The sequence below is a fragment of the Cygnus atratus genome, chromosome 1 (genome assembly GCF_013377495.2).
Source record: "Cygnus atratus isolate AKBS03 ecotype Queensland, Australia chromosome 1, CAtr_DNAZoo_HiC_assembly, whole genome shotgun sequence".
NCBI classification, from domain to species: domain Eukaryota; kingdom Metazoa; phylum Chordata; class Aves; order Anseriformes; family Anatidae; genus Cygnus; species Cygnus atratus.
Window position 1 is genome coordinate 116,042,769 of NC_066362.1, and position 9,880 is coordinate 116,052,648.

Sequence of the window (9,880 nt, forward strand, 5' to 3'; positions counted from 1 at the left end):
GTGCAGATGGGACAAGCCTGAAAACAAGCGCCTGATGAATGTGCAGGGTCGTCACAGCCCTCTCCTTACAAAGCTGCCAGACAAACGTGAGCGGTGCCTCCTCTGCCATGCAGCCCCCTCGCCAAAGAGCACAGAGGGCAGAGGCAGGGGGGAGGCAGGAGGGGGGGGTTGGCACGGGGTATTCACAGCACCCCACTGCAGCTGGCAGTTGTTCAGCTCTCAGGATATCCCCAGCAGCCAGGGAGACCGTGCAGTCATTTTCAGCTGCTGGGATGCTGAGGTGATGCAGGGGTGATGCCAGGATGATGCCGAGGAGATGCCAGGGCAATGCCTGTGGTGTTATGCAGGTACATACTCGGGAGATGGTGTCATACGACCCAGCCTGGATCAAAACATCAGTGAAACGCTGACACAGTTTTCTTAGCATGGATTGTACAAATCAGTACGCAGCCTGTCCCTCTTCCCTCATAGCTGTGCATGTGCTCTCCAGATGACCTTGGCACACTCACGTGCAACTCCTGCAGCAGAGCTGCGATAGCCTGAGCTGCTAACTGTGAGGGAAACGGCCTTGCATATGCACAGGGACTTTATTCTCACCACTGCGACTCCTTCCAGAGAAGGATTTGCAGAGGTGTCTAGTGAAGGCTTTGCTCTCCCTGTAGCTGGCTACCCTGAACCCCTTTCAGCCCGGGCTGCTCCTAGCACTGGCCAAGGGAATTAGCTGTCTCAGCCAAGTGAACAGTACCTTGTGCTGCGATTTACAGCAGACTTACCTTCTAGCTCCTTGCTCCAATTTCTTTTTAGGGTTAAGACTTCAATATTGCAGCTGTATGGAAAGGAAGCCTCACCTGAGACATCTCAGCATGCAATACGAACAGGAGCACTTGGCAAGGTGAGCTCCACCTGCCTCTGTACTGCACTGTGCTGCGTGGCAGCCATCTGAGAGGAGCAAGGGTTTGGGGACGAATCAAGGACTATGCACAGTGGCCTGGTTGATGGACTGGCCTGCTCTAGGCAGGTCAGCGAGAAGGCAAGCTCCGCGTCGCTCACATTTCGCAGTACATCAGCCTTACTCTTAATTATGTCATTCCTGTAGAGCATGTCATTCCTCCTGCTTCTGAGCGGGGTGAGAGGGCACAGTCTATGGGAGGATTAAGCCTCAGTCCCTGTAGGGATGCTTAGTCAGTGAACCCGTGCTTCTCATTACATACTTCCAACCTGCTGTCATTCAACAGTCTTGTGGAAGGGTTTACAAGCTTGTGCTGTCTCAGAAATTTCTGCTTGTTCATTGCAGCTGTTCTCGGAGGGGATGCTTGTTCCGAGTACAACTCTCATTGATACCACAGCTAATTGCACCTGGAGGTCAAAAGGAAGGTTTTCCAAAGTGCTACCATTGCAAACCCTGCCTGCAATCCCAGAGTCAAGACAGGCTACTTACAGACCCATCGCTATCACCAGTAACTAAAAAGCTGCAGATACAATTTAGATAACGATGTGAAGCAAAAATAAAAAGCACTATTCCTTTCCCAAGAGCTGTGCTGACTTTGGAAAGTAAGACATGTAAATAGTAGAAATTGGCCACCTAAGTAAAAAGAGCGTTGTATTCATTGATTGCTTTTAGACCAGAATGCTAACATTGAATCCTTTTGCCTGACCATCTAGATTCCAAAAGTCATGCTATTTTATTCAGCTAGCCTCTACCCCTTCTTTTTTTTTTTTTTTTTTTTTTTTTTTTTGTATTGAGCCCATGAATTTATATTTGACTGAAGAAATTACAAATCCTAAATTCTTGGCTTCAGTTTTCTGGAAGGCAGCTTTGAAGTAAGTGTTGACTTGCTCTCTCTGTTTTCTGGATACTCCTGCCTTTAAATTTCTAGCAAAGACACTGTCATTTCCATCTTGTTTCTCTAACACCCGAAGCAAACCTGTTTTTGTTACAGTCCAAAGTGTAGGCAGGGCAATTAGGAGGAAGAAATGTTGCTGTTTTGTACCGCTATCAAGAACTCTGCTGAGGATGAGAAGCCAGGGACCTGATTCCTGCAGCAGAAACAGATTCAGAGCTTCCACCTCTTGGCATTTCCCCCTCTCTACAGGCTAGCACAGGCTCAAGCCAGAATAATTAGGATTAGGGTGAAGGGAGATACTGGAAAAGAAGTGATTTCATCTTAATGCAAGCGCTTCACACCGGACTGTCTCCCACTTGAGCTGACGTGCTAAAGAACAGAGCTGTTTACCCGTGTGTGGTGAACTGATTTACACTGGGTACACAGCCTGCGTCCCAGAAGTGTCCCTGATCTGGGACAGCTGCCCAAGAGGCTGTGCAGGAGCACAGAGCATGGCTCAGACTCCCTACCTGGCTGACAGACGTGTAGCCCAGCCACTACAGCAGTTGCCCTGTTCAGGTGGGAAGGATGGGCAGCACCAAAGAATAACGGGTGGATTCGTACCGGTTTTATCCCAAAACCTCAGAACCAAATCAATCTTTCCTAAGAAACAAGCTCCCTTTTCAAAAAGAAAAGTGAGTTAAGGTCAAATAGTTGCATCTGAAGCAACATAACACGAAGAATAGCCCGGTTTGGTTGGCATCCGGTGCGGTTTACCAGCGGTCTCTTGGTCCGGGGGAGGAATGCAACATCCCGGACGCCTGCACAACTCAAAGGCCAGCAAGCCCTGTCGCAACGCCGCCTGGCAGCGCAGTCACATTACATGGGAGCATGCCACGCAGAAAAGGTCATACCCTGGGCTCCACACCAGCCTGCCCTAGTTGGAAAGCGGGTTTTTGTACGTGACACCGCATCTGCCTTGCTCCGGAGAACTTTGATCAGGCTCAGCTGCTCGCCACGCAGGGCAGATGTCACCCAAGTGCCCGGCAGCAGTGGCATTCCCAGCAGGGAGGTGCTGAGCAGGGAGCAGGGAGCACAGAGAGGGAGGGCTCGTTTCTTAGAAAGAGGGAAGGAACAGGGTGCTCCCGGTCTGGGCATCCGGTGCAGGGTGTTTCACAAACACCAGACCCATGTAAACTGAGCTTGACCCCCTGAGGGTGGAGAATAGCAGCTGACATCCCTTGCAGGACAACTTCTCCTGCTCTTTCCTCCCCTCTGGGTCTTTCATAAGTTGCTGCAGGCTAAATGTAGACCCACGGGGGGCTGGCAGACAGTGGCAGTGCCTGGCAATGCCCCCACGGATACAACCAGTCACATTTGTGTCCTCTCCATCTGGTTCGAGTTAGCGTGCATGGCTTATAAATCAGAGAGCTGTGCCCTTGCAGGTGCCAACCTCCATGAGATGACTTCGTGTCCCTCACCCATCCAGTAACCTACGGTTTCAATGGGGGCTTAATTTTGCCCCATAGGGTGATGCCTTGCTGTTTGGAGCTCATGTCTCTCCTCATCCCAATCCTGCTCTGACAAGAAGCGTGCTGTGTGACTCGCAGTCACGCCACTTTTTCATGCCTCAGTTTCCCCCTTGATATCTAAAAGGGGCAGAATTTGAAAATGCACCTTCCCTTTCTTTGTGAATGTCTTTGATACAGAGATCTGAAGGACAACACAAGAGCTAATGTTGACCTACACTTCCCTTTACTGTGTCCAGACCTATTTAGTGCCTATTTATGGCAACCTGGTCATTAGCACTAGAAGAACAAATCCAGTACAAAGAAAGCTTTAAACCACTGAAGTGGGGTGTGCCAGGCTGTCAGAACAGCTATTGTACATTACTTTCCTCCTTGCCCTATCAAAAGACAAAAGCTTCATTTGATGATTGAAGACACAGAGAAACCAGAATAGCAATGGGGGCTCCTCCTGAAAAAAAAAAAAAAAAAGGAATTCCGTGTTTCCTAAACCCCACATTTCTCCCTTCCTCTGCACTGCTCTGTCCCCTTGAGCCTCTCCACAAGGGGATCAGAGCAGAAGTCCTCCAGCAGCTTCCAGATCACCTCTTGAAGCCCCTCAGGTCAGTGCTGGGTTGTTATTCCAGCAGTGCCAGAAGAGCTTGTGATTTGGACGTGTTTTGTTGCTCGGTTTTCAGGCAAACAGCTGAGCAAGCAGCTGATGTGAGATGTGGACAGTCTATTTGTCACGCAGAGAGCTGCTGCCACTTGCTGGCATCTCATCATGTACATTTGAAAAGGATTTTCCTTCTGCATTTCTTCCCATGGAAGATTTCAAGGGTGAAAACGCCTTGAAAGGAGGCGATGTACCTCCTGCTGAGCCTGGAGGTTTCAGTATCCCTCACCCTTCAGTATCTCTTAGCACCCTTCTATTGCACATTTCCTTTTATTTTCTCCCTGTCCCTATTCCTGGACCAGGGGTGCTAACTTCTAGCTCTAGACCCAGGAAAAGTCTAGATGCCTTTGTCTCACTGAAACAGAAATGATGAGAAGACGTGGGTTAACCAGATCCTTCAAAACTCTCCTTTTGACCTACAATCAGGCTGGAATGGGATATTTGTGTTCAGGTATGACCAACAGGTGAGATTGCCTCAGGAATAAAAAATAAGAATCTTTGTGTGAAAACATAATGTCCTGGTGGGTTTTCATTTTAATGAAAACAATTTTCGTAGCAGCTTGATAACCATTGAAAACACGTATGGCAGCCACTGTACATATGCTATGTATATGTTTCGTCACTACATCATTTCTTGTCTTTCTTTCAATTCCACTTCAAAAGTTCATCTGGCCTACACTGCCTGCAACATAGCAAACTAACTCCAGTCTTGACCAGTCCTAGAGACCCACAACTCTGTTTAAACAACACCGTGGAAGACGTGGGTTTAGTAACATTTTCCAACTTGGGTGTGATGGAAATGGAAATCCATACCCTCCTCAAAGAGGCACCAGGTTGGGCAAGTGGATGCAGAAAGGAAGGAAATCTAAAAATGCAGAATAGGACTAGATCTTATGAAACAAGCACTTTACTTCAGGTGTCAGGCCCAGTGGATGCTTGGAGGATGTTGTGCTCTCTGAACAGACCTTTTCTGGCACCCACATTTCCTGAGAAAACAGGCTTAGAGAGATGTTACAGTTGACACAAATACACTGTAAGGAGGGGATGGATTCCTCCCAAAACGTGCACCACAAAATCACCGGGGAACACCTTTCTGCCCAGGAGGAGAAGCCGTGCTGTGGAGCATGTAAACTCAAGGAACACCCGTAATGAGAAAGTCTGTTTGTTGACTGTTAGCTGGAGATTAGATAAAGCTTAATTAATGCTCTCCAGTAATGCTTTCTAGGTTCAATGTTTGACAGACAGATAAAAATGATTGCAGAAAGTCACAGGCTTACCCCAGCAGAAGTCAAAGGAAGAGAGAGAACTTTAGCTGCTAAGCCAAAGGGTCTTTTCCACAAAACAAATGCATTAATGAGTTGTTATCTAGTCTGTACTCACAGCCTTCTTTGCTTGGCAGAGCAAGACAACCAACAGGCTGTAAAGGGTATCATCCGGGGAAAAGCCCAGAAACAAGCATACCCTTCTAGGACCCCAAATATCTATTTTCTATATTAATTTGCACATATTCTGAAGCATGCTGTAGTTGGCCTTGTATTCTTGGTAAAATATCAACTCCTTTCTTACGTATATTCACAGAATTACAGCAACTTCACAAAAGACTTATTTGTCTTAAAAGACTAAAGACAAAAGACAAAAAACCTTTAGGGTCATGGCAACCTACCAGTAGGTATTAATGGCATCCCAGTTCACAAAATCTTATCAAAACCTTGCAACCATCCAAGCAGGTTCTGATGGAGCAAATTAACACATCACAAGGTCTTCCTGCCTTCCACCCAGCCTCCAAACGCAATGCTGTCTTCTGGGTCAGAGCAAACAATTCCTGTTTCTGTTAAACTGATCAGTCACGTTCCTGACTAAACTGGAGTCAAACTCTTTCCTGGGCTTGTCAGGAGTCAAACTGCCAGCTGGTTGTATAGCCACCCACAACTTTTTTTGTGGTCAAGTGGCAGCAAAATGGAAAAGAGGTGGGCCAAAACCAGGATGGTGGCTGGTGGAGGGAATTGTAGGAGCAGTAGAAATGACTGCTTCAAGCTCCCCAAACCACCTCTGGACTGAATCAGGCAACCAGCGAGAACAGAAAAGTATCTCAAAGGCAGAGTGAAACACCTCAGGATTATGAACCACACACAGCAGGCAACGCAAGGGAGAGAAAAGGAGCTAAATGCATCCAAAGCAAACCACCCGGCACTGAGGTTGGCGAGGCAAAATGCAGCAGAAAGACAAGAAAAAGGAGAGTGGGGCCTGCCGACATCCAGGGCCCAGTGCTGCTGCCACAGCGTCAGCAGGAGCGGGGCCAAAATGATATTAAATCTGCAGAAGCATTGTCAATATAGCAAAACGCTAAATGTCGGAGGGTCAGCTGCAGGCCAGCTACCGAAACCCAGCCAGGCTGTCTGAAAATGGAAGGGAGGATAAGCTATAACATGCTAATATTGCAACTCATCATTTCCATTCCTTCTCTGTAACTCACACACCTTCTTGCCTGTTTTCTTATGGAAACAGAACACCCCTTCTGATCCCCTTCCTCCCTGACTTTAATAGCTTTTGAACCTCCTGGCCAATTTTGACTGAATTTACTGAGCAGAATATCAAAGATGGCTTAATTCCTGTAAGAGCTGCCTTGGCTACACAGAGAAGAGGATTTATCCTACTTGCACTTGAGGGACCATAGAATCATGGAACCACAGGACCACAGACTAGTTTGTGTTGGAAGGGACCTTAAAGCCCACCTGGTTCCACCCCCCTGCCACGGGCAGGGACACCTCCCACCAGACCAGGTTGCCCAAAGCCCCATCCAGCCTGGCCTTGAGCACCTCCAGGGATGGGGCATCCACAGCTTCTCTGGGCAACCTGTGCCAGGGCCTCACCGCCCTCTGAGTAAAGAATTTTCTCCTTATATCTAATCTAAACCTACCCTCTTTTAGTTTAAAGCCTTTACCCCTTGTCCTGTCACTGCACTCCCTGACAAAGAAACCCTCCCCAGCTTTCCTGCAGGCCCTTTTAGGTACTGGACGGACACTATAAGGTCTCCCCAGAGCCTTCTCTTCTCCAGGCTGAACAACCCCAGCTCCCTCAGCCTGTTTTCACAGGAGAGGTGCTCCAGCCCCTTGAGCATCTTTGTGGCCCTCCTCTGGACTTGTTCTAATACTTCCATGTCCTTCTTTTGCTGGGGGCCCCAGAGCTGAACGCAGTGCCCCAGGTGGGGGTCTCACAAGAGCAGAGCAGAGGGGGAAGAATCACCTCCCTTGGCCTGCTGGCCACGCTTCTTTGTTTGACCTCAACTCACCATTTACCAAGCAACAGAGAACTCACGTGCTCAAGCCAGTGCAGGAGTGAGGAAGAAAGAGACAGAGGGAGGTGTCCCAGCACCAGGAAAAACTCTGGCCAAGCTTGTCTTAGACATCAAGGCCAACTGAGCACTGGAAACACTTGCTAGTAATGTGTTTGGGAGACATACTCTATTTAATGACACAAAGCAAACTCTCCTTTTGTAGGCACATACATCGAATGATGCCTTTGAGTTGGGTCAGTGCTTGTGCTGAGGCACTGCCCCGAGCCCTAACCATCTGCCCTCCCAGCGGATCTGCACACACCTGCCTCCCCTTTCCACCCAGGGCAGAGTGGGAGCTATTTTACAAGAGTGCTCTCCTCCTGTTTTCTGGCTGTTTACAAGCAGAGCTAACAATCAGCCTGCATAAAGCGGCAGAATAGAAATGGAAAGCGTAACACGACAATCACATGCCTGGCAGCAGGCCAAATGCTGACAGGGAAGAAGCCCAAGCAGGCTTGTTGACCTGCTAAAATAATGTAACTTTTCCCCACTGTCATATTCATAGATGGCTTCTGCCACAGCAGGTCAGTAACAATTTATTTATCAAGTCTGAAGCACAAAGGGTAGGATATTCTAGCAGGACCCTGCTGGGAGGCCGGAGAAAAATGTGGTAAACAGCAGCAAAACGATGTGCTTGTGGTGAGCATAAGTGTTTTGGGGCTTTTCCTTTTGCTGAAAACTCTGCTGGTGACTACAAATCTTTCAGTGCAACTTGCAGTGTGCATTTATTAGTTACAGCACCAACACGCCTTGTACCAGTCCGTGGAACCTCAGGAGAGCCTAGCATAGCAGCAGAAATAGTTTTGCAAGGAAGGCAGGATAAAGGAACGAATATCTCAACACTGATCTCTTCACCACTCTGGCAGCAGCGCTAGGAAACTAAGGATCACAATACGGAGAACAAGGATGTTAATTCTGCCTAAATAACAGACTGCATTTCCTCTCCCCGGCTGTTCTGGGGAGCTAATTACACAGATTCCCAACTCAAAGAAATATAAAACAGTCTGCAAATGATTGCAATGTTGATGTGCTGGCAGTCCAAACCGTGACATATGGTCCTTCAGTATGCCATCCCAGAGAACAGGCTCACGAGCAGCGCTCATTACGCAAAATAATGTCGTAAATAAGAGAAAGAGGCTGATTTTAGAAACGTGCTTGAGGTAGCCTCCTCATTTAGCCCCACAAGAAGACAGTCAGTGTTTTGCAGAGCTGCTACCAGTCTGGTGATAGGTTCCCAAATGCACCTCCCTTGAGGGGGAAGGAAGGTGAATCACACCCAGCTGGGATCCCTGCCCAGTCAGTACCCACATGCAAACTTTGCTAAGTTTTTGGCACCCATGCTCCCTCACTTGGACCCTGGCTGAGGAGCTCATGGAGTGAGGGATGCGTGCACAGAGTTCCTGTAGGCCAGGAGGGAAGAGGGGTGAGACACCACTGCCCCAGCGGCTTCCACGTGCCTTGGCTCACAGCCACCTGCTGCATGGAGGGTTGGTGATCCTGGAGGTGGGCGTCACTCCTCGTGTCACAGAGCTTGTGTAGTGCCCCACAAGGGAGACCTTTCCTTGCTCCTCCTCCTCCACGCTGTTCTTGCCCAAGCTCTTCCTCCATCCATGAGGCACAGTGCCTGACTTGCTGTCTGTGTGACCTGGCCCACTTCCAGCAGCCCACCCAGGCCCCATCGCCCACCAGTGCCCCTCTGCCCCGGTGGGCACCTGGCCTTGAGCAGAAACCCTGAGGACCAGCTCAGCACTCTTCCCTGGCAAGCACAGAAGTGAACTTCCCCGTGCAAAGGTTAAGGACAGACGTAATTTATTTTCTGCTTCCCCTTGGGGATACAAAGTTCAGCGGCTGGGACAGCACAGAGCAGCGTCCCCACACCAAACAGCACCGAGACCAAGATTATGGCCCAGAAAAGAGGTTCCCTAGGCTCCACTGCCTGCATCCTCATCCCAGCCCAGCCAGCCCTCCTGCTGTCCCATCAGGACAGCATGGCACCAGCAGGGCAGTAGGGGAAAGGCAAGGGACAGCATGACCAGCTCCTCCCTTAAGTCATCATTTTGCTGCTCATAGGCCTGGGCAATGGGTTATTTTTACATGCCTAACATCTGCCCTGGACACAAGTAATTTGCTGTGGAATTTATTTTTCCAGGAAAGAAAAAAGGAGCACAGTGCTATCATTTTTGCCTTCATTACTGCCCACTGATATGCCAAATTCTGGAGTGCCGAGGGCCCCAGACAGCCATTACCTTGTCCTGGCTGTGTTTGGCCTTCAAACAGGCAAATATAACTCTGGTAACTGCATAGAGGAAAGCTCAAAGAGGCCACTGGAGCCTTGTGCCTCTTGGGAAGGAGGTAGCAGATAAACAGGATTAGGGAATTTAGCATAGCTCAACCTGCCAATTTCTGCGAAAAGGAAATGTAGGCAGTGCCTGCAGCCCTGATTCAGAGGAGAAGCCTTTGAAATGCCTGCCAGGCCAAACATGTTAAGATACAAGCTGATTTTCCTCCATCCCGCGGTGCAGTGTGGGGAACAGCCCTCCTC